The sequence below is a fragment of the Dama dama genome, chromosome 11 (genome assembly GCF_033118175.1).
Source record: "Dama dama isolate Ldn47 chromosome 11, ASM3311817v1, whole genome shotgun sequence".
Taxonomy (NCBI): Eukaryota; Metazoa; Chordata; class Mammalia; order Artiodactyla; family Cervidae; genus Dama; species Dama dama.
In genome coordinates, this window is record NC_083691.1 from 59,725,823 (window position 1) to 59,742,472 (window position 16,650).

At 41.5% G+C, this 16,650-nt stretch overlaps 1 non-coding gene across 1 annotated transcript; it reads right to left on the reverse strand.

The window, feature by feature from the left end:
* Positions 1-989: 989 nt before the first annotated feature.
* LOC133065675 (U6 spliceosomal RNA) lies at positions 990-1,094 on the reverse strand. The gene has a single exon (XR_009694946.1). It is a non-coding gene; the product is annotated as a U6 spliceosomal RNA (small nuclear RNA).
* Positions 1,095-16,650: the final 15,556 nt, after the last annotated feature.

The following is a 16,650-nucleotide window of genomic DNA, read 5'->3' on the forward strand; positions in this document are numbered from 1 at the left end:
TAATCAGAAAAAAAGAAAGGGGTGGCAGAGAATGAGATGGTTAGCTAGCATCACTGACTCCATGGACATGAATTTGAGCAAACTCCAGGAGATACTGGAGGGCAGAGGAGCATGGCATGCTTCAGTCTATGGGATCACAAAGAGTTGGACACGGCTTAGTGACTGAACAACAACAATCAGCCACTTCTTTGAGGAACCATTAAAGAAAAATAAATAAAATATATCTAAAGCATATGTTTTTACATATATATACATACTTATGCACATGCATACACACAACATGTATATATACACATAGGCAGGCACGTGTGTGTATGTAAGGCTACATTTCAGAACTGGCTATGGGTCCATATTAACTCTCCTGAAACAATCATTCATATGGAAATGGTCTAACATAAGGAAATTGAGAATCAATACTGAGTAATTTGTCTGTTATTAATTTTATTACATTAGCAGCAGCACATTCATTTCAATTATTGATCTAGCCAGCATATTTAGAATGGGCAAAGCTTCTTGTATTGACAACCAGCCAAATGGAGTGGGGGAGACAGAGAAAGGGGAATATTCTGTACATACCCTGGCTCCTTCAGGCTTCGAACAGGAGAATTTCATTCTTTGCAACTATCAGGAGCTCCATCGTCTTTTCAGACTCAAGCTCTCAGCAGGGTTTCCCCAGAGAGTGAGCAGCAACTTTTGTCCCTGTGATTCCTGTGTTCAGAATATTCATAAGGAGGACATTATGTTGTCCAGGCTGTAAATGCTGATGTGCTTATTCAAGTCCAACTTTTTGCAACCATATGGACTGTAGCCCACCACACTCCTCTGTCCATGGAATTCTCCAAGCAAGAGTACTGGAGTGGGAGTGGGTTGCCATTCCCTTCTCCAGGGGATCTTCCTGATCCAGGGATCAAACTCAGGTCTCCTGCACTGTAGGCAGATTATTTATTGTCTGAGCCACCAGGGAAGCATTTTTCTGTTGATGTACATTTAAAAATACAGTATGTTTCACAAATTTGCCTGTCATCCTTGTCCAGGGGCCATGTTAATCTTCTCTGTATTGTTCCAATTAGTATATGTGATGCCCAAGCAAGCACACCATAAAGTCTTAAGAATCAAAAAAGTCTTTCTTGAACTAGAATAGTATTACTTAAAAATATGCTTAAGTGCACAACTTAGATAATGAACAAAAATATGCATAAATAAAATATTGACAAATATGAAAGTACAGCCACAAATCCATCTTCATACACAGCTTTTTCTGAAGAAAGACCCAGCTTAGACAGTGCATTTTCCCCACTTCTTTCTAGAGCATACACTTTTTGGAATCTGGGTTTCCAATAACTGATTTCACTCCCTAACGGTTTTCTACATGCAAGCTGAATTAGTGTTATGTACCAATGTTTAATCCAGAAGAGTTTAAAAGTTGATAGTTTTAATGAAATTCTTTTCAAGTGATAACCTGGAGGTGATCAGGAAGTCAGTCTGGCACCACCATCACTGGACCCTCCCTGACCTTGCTCCAAGGAAACCAAAAGAACAAGCTGTGATGGTAATTTCTTTTGGAACCAAGGGATGGAGTCATCATGCAAAGATAAATCAAGAGAAGAGTCTTTTATAGTAATGTGATTAGTAGTTCCAGGGTCGGAGGCAGAGTGCCGAGAAGAGAAGCTGATGACGTAAGCTTATAAACTTGACATCCTAGCCAAGTCTGTTACTAACGTAGCTCAAAGGTCATCACTTTTATTAAACCAGCAACCAACCAACTGGGTCAAAAGTGGGGGAAACAAACACAGTCAGCCTCAAAGCACCTTATTTGGTTTCCTAGCAATTGAATAACCACATCTCTGGTGAGCTGCTAATGACATCCTCTTCTCTTAACATCTAATCAAAATTCACAGCCAGAAGCAACATGGAGTGAGTAGCCCAGTCAAGACATTAATTATTCTGGTGATAAAACTGTCTCAACAGTGGGCTTCAAACAGACATAATTTTTGTGACCAGAAATGCTTAAAGCATGATGTTTACCCTTCGATGTTTGAACATTTCAAATTAGGCAGGAGGGAGGGCACAGAAGTTAGCCACTCCCTGGCAGGTCTTAGCAGGCAGCTTGAGAATCATGGGAGAAAAACGTGTCCATTTGTAGCTCTTGTCCTTCAACTTCCAAGAAAAATGGCACTTCATCTCTGAACGTCATGCACACAAGAGTTATGTCAAATTAAAAAAAAAAGAGTTATGTCAAATTAAAGAGACCAACTGCTTCAGCACCATTAAGATCACATCTTGTTCTGATGCTAAAAATTCATCTGACAGGATACCAGTATTGGTTAACATTAGAACAACCTTGGACCCACTCATCCATTCTAATGCATTCTCTAAATGTAGAAGTGCCATCGGCAAGTCTATGAACATAAAGTACCATGGGTGCCATTATCCTCAAGAGGAAAACAGTTTATACACTGCGTGCTGGCAGAGCTCTGGACAGAGCAATCAGAAGAGAAAGCTGATATCATCTGCCAACCATGTGGCCTGTCTTCCACTTATTTTCTTATGGCAAAAATGCGTGACCTTCAACTGTCATTCAATAAGACACCATTTTGTGAAATATAAGGCTAAAAAGCAATCATAAGTGATCAAAGGCTGGGTGGGAAAAAATAGTGAGAATTGACTCTGTGACAGAAGCATCTGACAACACTTTATACAAGGAGAATATCGTTTCAATCTCACATTGTCTCTGCGATGCAGACATATTTTGTCACTGCTGTTCAGTTGCTCACTTGTGTCTGACTCTTTGTGACCCCATGGACTGAAGCTCACCAGGCTTCCCTATCTGTCACCAAATCACAGAGCTTACTCAAACTCATGTCCATTGAGTTGGTGATGCCATCCAACCATCTCATCCTCTGTCACCCTCTTCTTCTCCCACCCTCAATCTTTCCCAGCATCAGGGTCTTTTCCAATGAGTCGGCTCTTCACAACAGGTGGCCAAAATATTGGAGATTCATCTTCAGCATCAGTCCTTCCAATGATGCTGGGTGGATTTCCTTTAGAATTGACTGATCTTCTTGCTGTCCAAGGGACTCTCAAGAATCTCTGTGCTATTTTTCTGTAAAATAAAATTCCCTAAATCTATTGGCTTAAAGCAATATGAATTCATTTTTGTGCATAAATCTGTGGGTCATCTACTGATTTGCACCAGATTTGGTTGACCAGAGAAGACCTTGGTCGTGCACTCATGGACAGCTGGTGGGTTGTCTGGGAACTGGCAGGTCAAAGACAGCCTGATGCCTAGGTCTGGCATTGCCCACCGGGGCCTTAGTGATGATGGAAACTTGTGTCTTTCATTATGCAGCAGGTTGGTTCAGACCTATTGATATGGCTGTAGCAGGGTTCCAAGAGAGAGTAAGACTTCAAAGCCCACTGAGGTCTAGGTTTGAAACTGGCACATTGCAATCCAACATGTTCTTTTTGCCAATGTGAATTAGAAATCCAGCATAGATTCAAAGAGTAGATAAACACACTCCACTTCTGGGTGAGAGAAGATTCAAAATCTCACTGCAAAGTTATGGTACAGGGAGGAGTAGAGAACTGAGAGAACTGATGCCGTTTTCTCCATGCCTGTCATCCACACCCTTACTGTGGCTTCATCAAGGGCACTTTGTTCTTTCCACTCCTTGACTTTACATTAGTCTTCATGACTTGGTTTGGCTAAGGTGTTGGGTGGAGGAAAAAGTGCCCATTCTGATCGTAGGCCTTAAAAGGCTTGCTGGCCCTGTAGTACCTACATTGCCATAAGAAAAGCAAGTTCTGGAAGGAGGATGACAGGAACATGAGCGAGAGCTGGACCTGCACAACTTTGCCCTAGGGAAGACCACCCCAACACCACGGCCTGAAGACATGGCCTGCTTGCTGACCTGCAGACCTGTGAGGATAAAGGGCCACAGCTTAATCCACTGAGTCTGAGGGTGATGCTGCACAGTGTTATTGGCAATATAGGTAATAGCCAAGTGATAGTCAAACGATACTGAAATACAAAAAAGAGAGGCAAGAACCTTCCCTCCTAGAGCTTATAATCCAACGGGGAGAGAGACACCATAAACAAATATACAGAATGATATCAAGTTTAATTAGTGCTATGAATAAAGTGAACTTAATAGTTTGGTAAGGGGTGTCTTTCCTTAAGGTGACTGAGAACTAATGCTTGCATTTTTAAATACACATGGGTGGCAGCCATCTACACTCAGTGACAGAAGCCTATGCTGTAGAAAATGGTTGTCGCTTTACCACAACTTTTTAAGCTTCTCTAGTTTCTAACCTTCAGCTGTATCTCTGACAATTATTAATAGAGGAGTCTAATACTAGTGCATGCAGTAAAGTGACTAATGTTTGGTGTGCTAAGTCTTTTCAGTTGTGTCCAACTCCTTGTGACCCCATGGACTATAGCCTGCCAGGCCCTTCTGTCCATGGGATTCTCCAGGCAAGAATACAGGAGATGGTTGCCATGCCCTCCTCCAGAGGATCTTCCCAACCCAGGGATCAAATTCTTGTCTCTTACATCTCTTGCATTGGCAGGTGGGTCCTTTGCCACAAGTGCCAGGCAATCCAATAAATAAAGTTTTAGATTATACACATTTAATCCATAGCTGTATAGTGGATTACATAAACATTGCTGCTAGTTTTACCTTTTATAGTGAGCAAGGTAGCATTTATGTATGCTCAGTGTTTTACTTTTCTTGTTCTCTAATGTGCAAATTAAATTTTATTCACCACTGTGCCAAGCTCAAACACACCATTAGGTTTTTCTGAAAACAGGTAATTACTACTTCTTGGCTAGAGGCACAATTCCCAAATAAAGGGACAACATCTTAGAGCACCATTAGTTTGGTTTCCAATAATAATAAGTTCATGGGGATCTCAAGGCAAGAATACTGAAGTGGTTTGCCATTCCCTTCTCCAGTGGACCACGTTTTGTCAGAACTCTCGACCATGACCCGTCCGTCTACCACGGTATTGGAGAAGACTCTTAAGAGTCCCTTGGACTGCAAGGAGATCAAACCAGTCAAAAGGAAATCAGTCCTAAATACTCATTGGAAGGACTGATGTTGAAGCTGAAACTCCAATACTTTCGCCACCTGATGCAAAGAACTGACTCATTTGAAAAGACCCTAATGTTGGGAAGGATTGAAGGCAGGAGGAGAAGGGTGCGACAGTGGATGAGATGGTTGGATGGCATCACTGACTCACTGAAGTTTGAGTAAGCTCCAGGAGTTGGTGATGGACAGGGAAGCCTGGCATGCTGCAGTCCGTGGGGTTGCAAAGAGTTGGACAAGACTGAGCGGCTGAACTGAACTGAATAATTAGTATCACAGAAGAGAGTAAAGCTTCCTCACCTGGAATAATTCAGTTTCACCCTTTCACAGAGGCATGCCCAGAAAAAGTCAGCACTTGATAAATGCAGACTGGAATGAATGGATGTGAGACAGACTTGGGACAAACAAGTTGTGCAAACATAGTGCTTGACCACCACTGTTATTCTATGTAGAGCATGGCCAGTCCACATGCAAATGATCCAGAAACCTGGTCATTTCCATGCTCTGCCCGCTACTAGGGGCAGGCAGACATTCAGTCCCATCTGCTTCCAGCCTCCAGACCTTGAAGTGAGGGAAAGTTGCTCAGACATGTCTGACTCCTTGCAACCCCATGGATTATGCGACCCATGGAATTCTCCAGGCCAGAATACTGGAGTGGGTAGCCTTTCCCTTCTCCAGGGGATCTTCCCAGCCCAGGGATCAAACCCAGGTCTCCCACATTGCAGGCAGATTCTTTACTGGCTATTCAGAACTTGAACTACTTCATTAAAGCATTCCCATAAAAACAGCTCCTGATTAATCATTTTCATTATTTTTTCTGCCCTCAGAGATCAACAGCTACCAGAAGCAATGATGTGTTAAATATTAACTTCTGGATAAACATTTAGGAAACTATTTCATTTGCGAACAAATCTCTGGCACCAGCCACTAGACTTTCTGTTTCCTATCCCCAAATCTTCTGAATTAAGGACATCTTCTGGAAAATAAATCCACAACTTCTTAAGACATCATTTATTGCAATTGCTATTTCATGCCAATCTCACAACTTTTCCTTTCAGTCTAATCTTACAGCTATTGCACATCCTGAAACCCCACCAATAATTATTTTCACAGAAGAAGAAGCATAACTTGGCTTCTTCAAATCATTCAGAAAAGCATCTGTGGCCAGGAGCTGAGGCAGTCACCCAGCAGACCCAGAGCCTGAGGGCAATAGGTGAGCAATCAAATTGTTATTCTCCATCAGGCTGAAAACCATAGTTTATTTGAAACCTTTTTTAGGTTTGGGCTGTCACAATGATTCCCAAAGGGAGAATAGGCCTCCCCGCCCAGACCTGAGCAGAGCTCATGCCTGCACAGTTGTTATGTCATCCTTCTTTGATGACGTGTCCCACGAAGCACATTCCAGAACAAAGCAGCGTTTGTCTCTGGTGTCTGCATCTGTCTTGCTCTGATGTAGGGCAGAGGCCACAGGTCTTCTGCTGGCACTGAGTTAGAAATACCTGTTATTCTCAATAAAATCCTAAGTACCCAAGGAAAAGGAGGAGATAACTGGAAAGCCCTTTAAATGACATTTGGGCTAAAGGGCCTGATTAGTGATGGTGGGCAGGTGGTGGAAGAGATGAGGAGAAGGGTGAGGGGAAAGAGAGGCACCCATGGATAGGTCTGCTGCTCTAGTTGTGAACTGTGAGCTACTCAGGGCTGCTGGTGCTCCCACCTCCAATCCCAAAATTTGTTCAGATGCTCTATAGAGAAGGTCACAGCTATGGACCTTGCCAGATGTTTCTCAGGGCGGCAGGACTCCTCCCTCTGGCCCAGGTGGTCTCTCAGGGCCTTTCCTGCTGAAATGGGAGTAAACACCACATAGAGACAGATTTATACATCCTATTCCCTTTTGTTTTCTGCAACTACCACTATTAACCACCCTTCCTGTTCCAAAAAAGAAATCAGACAACTTCCTAAGTATTTCCTGGGTGAAAATCAAGTGCTTGGTGATTTGGGGCCAGGGATTAATGTTATTATCTATTCCAGTTTCAGTACCTGCTCCAGGTGTTGCTCTGAAGGGAAAGGGAGTGAAGGGGGGACACATACAAGATGTCAACGCAGATATTTTCAGCACCATGGACAGTTCTTCCAAGAGGACCAGGCTCCTCAGTGTTCACGGTGCTGGTCAAAGAGATACTTACAAAGACTGCCACCTACCACTTCCCTTATAATTCTTATGAATATTTAATAAATCTACCGGATAACCAACTAATCCCACTACTGGGCATATACCTTGAGAAAGCAACAATTCCGAAAGACGCATGTACCCCAATGTTCACTGAAGCGGTATTTACAATAACCAGAACATGGAAGCAACCAAGACGTCCATCAACATAGTGGGTAAGGAAGTTGTGGTACATTAATACAATAGAATACTACTGAGTCATAAAAAGAAATGAATCTGAGTCAGTTGTAGTAATGCAGATGAACCTAGAGCCTCTTATACTTAAAGTGAAGTCAGAAAGAGGAAAACAAGTATCGTATATTAATGCATACATATGGAATCTAGAAAAACGGTGCTGATGAACCTAGTAGAAAACAGACTTATGGACACAGCAGGGGAAGGTGATGGCAGGATGAACTGAGAAAGTAGCATTGACGTACACATACTATCATGTGTAAAATAGATAGTTAGTAAGAAATTGCTAAATAACACAGAGAGCTCAGCCTGGTGCTCCATGATGACCTACAGGGGTGCAATGCAGGGATGGGAGGGTTGGAGAGGATATATTTATAATTACAACTGATTTGAGTTGTATGGCAGAAACCAATAGAGAATTGTAAAGCAATTTTCCACCAATTAAAAAAAATTTTTTTAAGACTCAAAAACAAAGGAAAAAATTTTTTAATTGTTTACACCTTACTACATTCAGGGATCCCTAGGTATGAAGGCAACCTCCACAGACAACACATCTGCAGAGCTGCAATGTTGAGTACTTGTATAACTAGTCACACTAACTTGCTTCTTCAACACTATTTGAGTGTGCTATTCTTTCTTTTCAATGTAACTGAATGATCTCTGCAACCTCATTAGCCATGTAACTTGCTTTATATAAAGAAACATGTACACACATTGCTCAGTTTTCATAATTGCTAGAACCACAGGAACCCTGCATGCTCTGGCCATCGGCTCCCAATCTTAACTTCAGTCTAACTGTCTAAAAATAGCAATTACAGTGAGCCTTCTTGAACATTTTGGGCCAGAACTTTGAGATGGACTCCTGGGGGGCATGCATGTTTTTAGAAGACCCACAGGAACTTCTGAAAATCACCATTCTACCCAATTACTTGTTAAGTTTTTAGTTGAATTTTTTAAAGATTTTTTTTTATGCAGACCATTTTTAAAGCCTTTATTGAATTTGTTACAATATTGCTTCTGTTTTGGTTTTTTTGGCTAGGAGGTATATGGGATCTTAACTCCCCGATTAGGGATCAAACCCACACCCTCTGCATTGGAAGGTGAAGTCTTAAGCACTAAGCTGCCAGGGAAGTTCCCAAGTTTCTAGCTGATTTTAGTTCAAAATGTGGCTATCAGTCACATATTGTTATCTATTAAGGGAATAGGAAATGGATATCAAACAAAGGACATTGGACAGGACACAGAAGTCTTGGGTCTCAGTTTTGCAACGAGACTAAAACAGCAATGTGGCTTGGGAAGTCACTTAATTCCTTGGGCCTCAATCTCTTGAAATAAGGTGTTTTAGATTAAATTCCTAAGTTCCCTTCCACCTGGAAATTGGTGTTTGTGTGTATATGTCTATTTTATAGTAGTCAAATAAATCACCTAAAAATGAATCACACTCAAGGTTCAAATGATTCCATCATCAACTGGAGCTCAGCAACATTTCAATGTCCTGTTCCAGGTTTAATGTTCAAATTTTAATGTGAATTTTCATCATGACAGTTTTCAATACAGATATTTCTATTTCCAACAATGAAAACCTAGCCCTGTTTAATAATTTCTGTAAATAGAAAGGGAGGAAGGAAATTTGTGTGTTCAATCTAAGGATTAAGCCTGAAAAAAAAAAAATAGACTGGTGGCTCAGCAATAAAGAATTCTTGTGCAATGCAAAAGGCACAGGAGATGCAGGTTCAGTCTCAACCCAGATCCCCTGGAAAAGGAAATGTCAACCTGTTCCAGTATTCTTTCCTGGAGAATTTCATGGACAGAGAAGACTGGTGGGCTACTATCCATGGAGCTGCAAAGAGTTGGACACGACTGAGCACAGTCATGTTAGCACAGACACAATTAGAAATAGAATTGGCTAAAACAAAAATATCAATCATGTTTTCTCGAAAAGTGTTCATCTTACAACTCAATGCTTGGTGGTCTTGCCTGTCTTCTGACATGGTTACTCTACTGTCCCCCTCCTCTCTCCCCCCAAATTTCCTTGTTGGCATCAGTTTAGGTCTCTGCTCTTGCCCAAAAGCTAGTGGGAAAGAGTTTATAGGTTTGGCATCTGTTCTTGTTTTCTAAAAAAAAAAAAAAAAATCAAATGTACCAATAGGTAAGGCATTCGAATATAGACGTTATGGCCCCTCTTCTTCATGAATGTCTTCGCTGTTGTTGTTGTTCAGTCACTAAGTCATGTCCGACTCTTTGCGACCCCAAGGGCTGCAGCATGCAGGCTTCCCTGTCCTTCACTATCTCCGGGACTTTGCTCAAACTTATGTCCACTGAGTCAGAGATGCCATCCAACCATTTCATCCTCTGACATCTCCTTCTAATAAAAGTTCTGTTGAGCTATGAGTCACTTTTTAACACAAGCTCCTTCTGTGGCTTCTGCTTGCAGGTGACAATGATCTTCCCAGTGGAGGACAGAGTCAAACCTGACTCTGTGGGATCCATGGAGAGGAATCTGCAGGGGGAATGGCTAGGGAAATTGCACATAGTAAATCCTCAATAAATGGCAATAGAATTACAAACTGAAACCATAATCTTTTGTGCAAAGATACTGTTTTACAAGTTCTACTAAGAATCCCAGTGAACATTTAAAAAAACACCATTAATGCCAGCTGTGGAATTTGGAATAGCATGACCATTTCTTAACAAAACTTGTGGTCTTGATTCATTTTGTTACTTTTCATCCTTGTTTAAGAGTTTTATTAATGTACCCCCACAGGCTGTTCCTCCAAAACTAATCATGAGCCATACTGCTGTCATTTTGTATCTCTTCAATTTAGGAATCAGTTAAAAAGGGGTAATATGACCCAAAAACTAAAGGATACAGCACCACACCAGGAAAATTCCAAGTGAAAGTCACTCAGTCATGTCCAACTCTTTGCAACCCCATGGACTGACTATACAGTCCATGGAATTCTGCCGGCCAGGATACTGGAGTGGGCAGCCTTTCCCTTCTCCAGGGGATCTTCCCAACCCAGGGATCAAACTCAGATCTCCCTCATTGCAGGAGGATTCTTTACCAGTTGAGCCACAAGGGAAGCCCAAGAATGATGGAGTAGGTAGCCTACCCCTTCTCCAGCTGAATCTTCCCAACCCAGGAATTGAACTGGGGTCTCCTGCATTGCAGGCAGATTATTTACTAACTGAGCTATCATTCCAAGTATTAAATAACACCATACATTTATACCAACTTTCTATTCTGAAAGGCTACTACCACTTTGGTGGGCTAACTTTTATAACCTCTTAGAAGACTACTGTGATAGCTATTAGGATTTTATTTTCAGGGACTTCCCTGGAGGTCTGGTGGTTAAGACTGTGCACTTCCACCTGGTCAAGGAACTTAGATGCCACATCATGTAGCCAGAAAAAAAAATTTTTTAAGATTTTTTTCTTTGTTACTAAAATTGTCATAAAAAATGCCCCCATAAATGCATTCTTTTTAAAGCTGATTAATATTCCATTGTATATATGCATCACAATTTCCATGTCCATTCATCTGCCAATGGACCTCTAGGCTGCTTCCATGTCCTAACTATTGCAAAAAAGTGCTGTAACAAACATTGGGGTACATGCACCCAGTGCTCTGTGACAACTTGGAGGGGTAGGATGGGATGGAAGGTAGAAGGGAGGTTCAAGAGGGAGGGGACAAATGTATACCTGTGGCTGATTCATGCTGGTGTATGGGAGAAGCCAACTCAATATTGTAAAGCAATTATCTTCTAATAAAACTTTTTAAAATGTCCCTATGTCAACTAGGAAGCATCACTACAAAGCTAGTGGAGGCAATGGAATCCCAGCTGAGCTATTTCAAACCCTAAAAGATGACATTGTTAAAGTGCTGCACTCATTATGCAGGCAAATCTGAAAAACTCAGTGGTGGCCACAGGACTGGAAAAGGTCAGTTTTCATTCCAATCCCAAAGAAGGACAACGCCAAAGAATGTTCAAACTACAGCACAATTGCACCCATTTCACTGGCTAGCAAGGTCATGCTCAAAATCCTTCAAGCCAGGCTTCAACAGCAAGTGAACTGAGAACTTGCAGATGTACAAGCTGGTTTTAGAAAAGGCAGGGGAACCAGAAATCAAATTGCCAACATCCATTGGATCATAGAAGAAGCAAGAGAATTCCAGAAAAACATCTAATTCTGCTTCACTGACTATACTAAAGCCTTTGACTGTGGGGATCACAACAAACTGTGGAAACTTCTTTTTTTTTTTTTTTTTTTTTTCACTTATTTTTATTGGTTGGAGGCTAATTACTTTACAATATTGTAGTGGTTTTTGTCATACATTGACATGAATCAGCCATGGATTTACATGTGTTCCCCATCCCGATCCCCCTTCCGACCTCCCTCTCTACCAGATCCCTCTGGGTCTTCCCAGTGCACCAGGCCCGAGCACTTGTCTCATGCATCCAACCTGGGCTGGTGATCTGTTTCACCCTAGATAATATACATGTTTCGATGCTGTTCTCTCGAAACATCCCACCCTCGCCTTCTCCCACAGAGTCCAAAAGTCTGTTCTGTACATCTGTGTCTCTTTTTCTGTTTTGCATATAGGGTTATCATTACCATCTTTCTAAATTCCATATATATTGTGTAATGGTCTTTATCTTTCTGGCATACTTCACTCTGTATAATGGGCTCCAGTTTCATCCATCTCATTAGAACTGATTCAAATGAATTCTTTTTAATGGCTGAGTAATATTCCATGGTGTATATGTACCACAGCTTCCTTATCCATTCGTCTGCTGATGGGCATCTAGGTTGCTTCCATGTCCTGGCTATTATCAATAGTGCTGCGATGAACATTGGGGTGCATGTGTCTCTTTCAGATCTGGTTTCCTCGGTGTGTATGCCAAGAAGTGGGATTGCTGGGTCATATGGCAGTTCTATTTCCAGTTTTTTAAGAAATTTCCACACTGTTTTCCATAGTGGCTGTACTAGTTTGCATTCCCACCAACAGTGTAAGAGGGTTCCCTTTTCTCCACACCCTCTCCAGCATTTATTGTTTGTAGACTTTTGGATAGCAGCCATCCTGACTGGCCTGTAATGGTACCTCATTGTGGTTTTGATTTGCATTTCTCTGATAATGAGTGATGTTGAGCAACTTTTCATGTGTTTGTTAGCCATCTGTATGTCTTCTTTGGAGAAATGTCTGTTTAGTTCTTTGGCCCATTTTTTGATTGGGTCATTTATTTTTCTGGAATTGAGCTGCAGGAGTTGCTTGTATATTTTTGAGATTAATCCTTTGTCTGTTGCTTCATTTGCTATTATTTTCTCCCATTCTGAGGGCTGCCTTTTCACCTTGCTTATAGTTTCCTTTGTTGTGCAAAAGCTTTTAAGTTTCATTAGGTCCCATTTGTTTATTTTTGCTTTTATTTCCAATATTCTGGGAGGTGGGTCATAGAGGATCCAGCTGTGATTTATGTTGGAGAGTGTTTTGCCTATGTTCTCCTCTAGGAGTTTTATAGTTTCTGGTCTTACATTTAGATCTTTAATCCATTTTGAGTTTATTTTTGTGTATGGTGTTAGAAAGTGTTCTAGTTTCATTCTTTTACAAGTGGTTGACCAGTTTTCAAACTGGAAAATTCTTAAAGAGCTGAAAATACCCGACCACCTTACCTACCTCCTGAGAAACCTGTATGGAAATCAAGAAGGAACAGTTAGAACAGGACATGGAACAATGGACTGGTTCAAAACTGGGAAAGGAGTATGTCAAGGCTGTACACTGTCACCCTGCTTATTTAACTTATATGCAGAGTACATCATGTGAAATGCTGGGCTGGATGAAGCTCAAGCTGGAAACAAGATTAACAGGAGAAATATCAATAACCTAAGATATACAGATGACACTACCCTTATGGCAGAAAGTGAAGAGGAACTAAATAGCCTCTTGATGAAGGTGAAAGAGGAGAGTGAAAAAGCTGGCTTAAAACTCAACATTCAAAGACTGAAGATCATGGCATCCGGCCTGATCACTTCATGGAGTATAGATGGAGAAACAATGGAAACAGTGACAGACTTTATTTCTTGGGTTCCAAAAATCACTGCAGATGGTGACTGCAACCAAGAAACTCAAACATAAAGAAAAACTATGACAAACCTAGACAGCATATTTAAAAGTAGAGACATTACTTTGCTGACAAAAATCTGTCTAGTCAAAGCTATGGTTTTTCCAATAGTCATGTGTGGATGTGAGAGTTGGGCCATAAAGAAGATTGAGCGCCAAAGAACTGATGTTTTTTTTTGTTGTTGTTGTTTGTTTTTTTTTATTATTATTATTTTTTTTTCCAGTGGGTTTTGTCATACATTGATATGAATCAGCCATGGATTTACATGTATTCCCAATCCCGATCCCCCCTCCCACCTCCCTCTCCACCCGATTCCTCTGGGTCTTCCCAGTGCACCAGGCCGGAGCACTTGTCTCGTGCATCCCACCTGGGCTGGTGATCTGTTTCACCATAGATAGTATACATGCTGTTCTTTTGAAATATCCCACCCTCACATTCTCCCACAAAGTTCAAAAGTCTGTTCTGTATTTCTGTGTCTCTTTTTCTGTTCTGCATATAGGGTTATCGTTATCACCTTTCTAAATTCCATATACATGTGTCAGTATGCTGTAATGTTCTTTATCTTTCTGGCTTACTTCACTCTGTATAAGGGGTTCCAGCTTCGTCCATCTCATTAGGACTGGTTCAAATGAATTCTTTTTAATGGCTGAGTAATATTCCATGGTGTATATGTACCACAGCTTCCTTATCCATTCATCTGCTGATGGGCATCTAGGTTGCTTCCATGTCCTGGCTATTATAAACAGTGCTGCGATGAACATTGGGGTGCACGTGTCTCTTTCAGATCTGGTTTCCTCAGTGTGTATGCCCAGAAGTGGGATTGCTGGGTCATATGGCAGTTCTATGTCCAGAACTGATGTTTTTGATTGTGGTGTTGGAGAAGGCTCTTGGGAGACCCTTGGACAGCAAGATCAAATCAGTCAATCCTAAAGGAAATCAACCCTGAATATTCATTGGAAGGACTGGTGCTGAAGCTGAAGCTCGAATACTTTGACCAGCTGATGTGAAGAGTTGACTCATTAGAAAAGACCCTGATGCTGGGAAAGATTGAAGGCAGGAGGAGAAGGAGACAACAGAGGATGAGATGGCTGGATGGCATCACCGACTCAATGGACATGAGTTTGAGCAAACTCCAGGAGATGCTGAAGGACAGGGAGGCCTGGTGTGCTGCAGTCCATGGAGTCAAAAAGGCTCAGACATGACTGAGCAACTAATCAACAACAACATAGACTAACAGACTAAGCCCTGCCATTAAGAACACCAAACACAACAACAGCACATCTATGCAAAGATCCCTGCTTTTATAGGATCTTTGTGCTATACATTCATTCTAATTAGCATAGTCATATTTCTTCATTAGCTTGTTTGTCCATAGGTTTCCAAATTAAACTCAATTACTTAAAAAAGAATCAATAACACAGCTAAGACAGCTCAGACCTTGGCAGGCTCTTAAAATAATTCTCCATCTTTTCTACCAGAACAATGTTTAGTCAAGTTGGAAGAATATTTTAAGAGGACCTAAATCAGATTAAATGATGGCTTTCAGGTCTTGCTATCTCGGAATGCTGCCAGATAGCAATCTCTGTGATTGACTCAGTGTGCATTAGGAGAGCTTGTTCTGATGATGTCCAGATGACTCATGGCTTCTAATTCTCTTAAAAAGAGCCAGGAGACCTGCAATGTTAATTACATTATGGGACAGAGTGGAGGAGTATTCACTGGAGATGGATCCAAATTATGCATCACAGGCTCCCATCTGCAAAGTCATCTGGGGGTATGGTCTGTCCTCACAAGGAAGGCATCTTGGTCTCAGGCCATCGGGTTGTTAGTTTTTCACTTTACAAATATATTTTTAACACATAAAATACTAGCTACCATGACCAGAGTCATTAGAAGATCTGCAGTTTGTTCCTCCTCTGGCCCAGGCTGTGGTGAAAACAACTGGGCTGGATGGCAGCTCCTAGATGCTTAGATTTCATTCTGAAAGGAGCGTATTATAGAAAATGATTGTTTGTTTCCTCTGAATGTGGGTGATAAATCTAGTGGACAGCCTGCTTCAGACAACCTTTGTTTGATGGAAGGAGATCTTGTCATGCCTTACCCAGACACTACCCACATCAATCAAGGACAGTTTGATTTCTGTGTTCTTAATGGAAAAACACAAAAGATTTTTGTTTAGTGAGATTTATCTGGGAATACTGAGCTTTAGCCACCAGAAAATCTCTTCTACTTCTCATTGTATAAACTGGCTTTGATAGACGTGTGTCTTTGCTGACATAAAGGAATCGGATTATGTCAATCCAAGATCCATATTCCCTGTTGCTAGCAGGTTGTATGGATACTGGGCTCTCTTCCTCACTTACTGGAAATTGCTGGATCCAAAAAAATCTAAAATCCAAATATATCACTCAGTCATGTCCAACTCTTTTTGACCCCATAGACTGTACCCTACCAGGCTCCTCTGTCCATGGGATTTCCCAGGCAAGAATACTGGAATGGGTTTCCATGCCCTTCTCCAAGGGATCTTCCCAACCCAGGGATTGAACCTGAATCTCCCACATTGACAGGGGTCTATAAGACTGAGCCACTGGAGAGCTGACAATAATTAGCCCCTCCGGGACATAAATGGACCCGGTATGGCAGCTGTGACTTCAGCTGCCTTTACCACCTCCTAGGGGCAGGCACTCCCCCTGCTGACCAGCTCTTGATCCCAACCTGGAATTCTGGGAATGCTGCTGCTGGTGTGGAAGGCAGTGTCCCACCAGCTTCAGCATCACTGTTTCCCTTCTTTAATTTCCCCTAAGCTCTTGGTCTGGGTCCTGGGAGCAGAATGCTCTGGTGATAAATTGACCTTAATTAAGCCAGTGTATGGATAAGTTAAATTAAAGGAGCATTTGGCTGCCAGCAAATCCATTTAGAGATTTTAAAATATTTACCTCTTGCTAAATATGGCAGGCTCTGCATATTTAGTCAGCATGATCTATTTTTCTCAACGAGTTGCAATCCATTGGAGTAGTTTCCATAGTAGGAAATATAGCCTAAT